Below are 2,290 nucleotides of genomic sequence, written 5' to 3'. Positions count from 1 at the left end.
TTCTATTATATGAATGCCGATTTGTATATTTCCTTTCCAATGTTTTGATTGTGTGTTTAAGCTTATTGCTATCGATTTTCATGCTTGTTTTCATGATTTCTCTATTAAGGTCATCCATTAGTATATCTACGCCCTTTAATACACAGACTTTGTTTTCGACCCTTTAAATATCCCATCAGGATGGATAAAAATATTCTCGTCTTGAACCCCATATTCCACATTAGTCTTTCAGTTATGGATTTCCCAACATGCTTATGAAAACTAATGAAAGCGGTACCACTGATCTCTATACTTATAAAAGTACTGCCTCCGTGAGGCACAGGGCGCCTACCGGCCGCCATGTCAGCCTGTGCCAACGGCGTTATTCGAATGCGGTGTGGAGGAGTCAGAATCAGCGCACTGCTCTCCCGGCCGTTATCGGGTTCCTTGACCTTGGAGCCGCTACTTCCCACTGAAGCAGCTCCTCATTTTGCCTCAAGAGACTGAGAGAACCAGTTCCAGCTCTCTCGACGAGGAAATCTCCCAAGAAATGCTAAGAACTGAACCCGGGTCCTCCGATGGAAATCAGGAACACTGACCACTCAGCTACCGAAGCGGACTGTTCGTATATATTACGGCGACTGAATCATTGGTAGTTCTTCCAAAGAGCCCTATTTAAGGCACTTTTGCATTTATCCACATTTATAAAGAGCTGCCATTCGGCACACCAAATTTAAGTTTTGTGAAAGTCTTTTTGCTTTCCCATACGATCATACGACGACGGTACATTCCTGCGGAGGGAGGTGGTCTTATAGACCTGGTGAAGCTGTGGGATGAATCTTTTCTGGTCTTTCTGTTGTGTTACGGTAATTTGCAACTAATATATAAGCTTGCACCGTTGGTAGCACAGTTAATACAGGCATTAGGTACCACCCACCACTGAAAAACGGGAAATAATGAAACGGCTGTTAATATTGCCAGACGAGCAGTTTGTGCCACTTGGTGTTCGTCGGATTCGCTGCAAAACTGCGGATGCATGTAGCACTCGAACTAAAGCGTAGACATTACTCCGCCGTTTGTTATAAGTCGAGTGTTGTAGTCGTTGAGTTTGTGTCACAAGTAAATTTTATTTGATTTTGAGCATCGAAGCTAGTGGAGAGTGTAATTTTAAGCAACGTTTTATACGTTTAAAGATAAGGACATTCCGCTCATTCAAGCCTGTTTCTGTTTCCGACATACTTTAATATGCAATGCTGGTCGTCTAGCATGGGTCATAAGGAAGTCCTGTGTCGCATTCGGGAGGACGACGATTCAATTAAGCGTCTGGCCATCCTGATTTAGGTTTTCCGTGATTTCCCTAAATCGCTCCAGGCAAATGCCGGGATGGTTCCTTTGAAAGGGCACGGCCGACGTCCTTCTCCGTCCTTCCCTAATCCGATGAGACCGATGACATCGCTGTCAGGTCTCCTCCCCTAAACAACCGAACCCAACCAAAGTCCTGTGGTATGGTATACGCAAGTAGTTTTGTTTCAGGACACGATGCTGAAGTTGAAGGAGGAGGAGGAGGAGGAGGAGGAGGAGGAGGAGGAGGTGGAGTGGTACAAGACTGCAAAGACACAAACAGTTTCAAGTGTTTTGGAAGGCGAAATGACCGAAGGGGCTGCTGCAGATGGTTTTAATGATTCTAAAACTACACTGACCAGGAGATTAAAATCATTGTGGAAAATACACAGAGATCTGTGACAACTGAGATGTCATTTTTCAGACTAATATTTTAAGAAAATTACGAAGAAATGGTCGTAGTACAAACGAGAGATTTAGATTCCAGGTTAAACCCGATATGGGCAACGGCCTTGCCGCAGTGGATACACCGGTTCCCGTGAGATCACCGAAGTTAAGCGCTGTCGGGCGTGGCCGGCACTTGGATGGGTGACCATCCAGCCGCCATGAGCTGTTGCCATTTTTCGGGGTGCACTCAGCCTCGTGATGCCAATTGAGGAGCTACTCGACCGAATAGTAGCGGCTCCGGTCATAGAAAACCATCATAACGACCGGGAGAGCGGTGTGCTGACCACATGCCCCTCCTATCCGCGTCCTCAACTGAGGATGAAACGGCGGTCGGATGGTCCCGATGGGCCACTTGTGGCCTGAAGACGGAGTGCTTTTAAACCCGATATATAAGTGGAAAAGAATTGCAGGGTCCGCTGGATGGAATGAACAATCTACAGAGTACAGAACATGTATTGAGAGTATTTATTAGGATTACTGATCACGAAGTAGATGAAGTTAAGTATTTCTGCTACCTAGGCAG

General features: G+C 45.8%; 1 pseudogene; it reads left to right on the top strand.

Annotated features, from left to right (window-relative positions):
* Positions 1-1,822: 1,822 nt before the first annotated feature.
* On the top strand, positions 1,823-1,939 carry LOC126096028 (5S ribosomal RNA; annotated as a pseudogene).
* The last annotated feature ends 351 nt before the right edge of the window (positions 1,940-2,290 follow it).

Source organism: Schistocerca cancellata, chromosome 8 (assembly GCF_023864275.1).
Source record: "Schistocerca cancellata isolate TAMUIC-IGC-003103 chromosome 8, iqSchCanc2.1, whole genome shotgun sequence".
NCBI lineage: Eukaryota > Metazoa > Arthropoda > Insecta > Orthoptera > Acrididae > Schistocerca > Schistocerca cancellata.
This window is presented reverse-complemented; position numbering and strand designations above follow the sequence as displayed.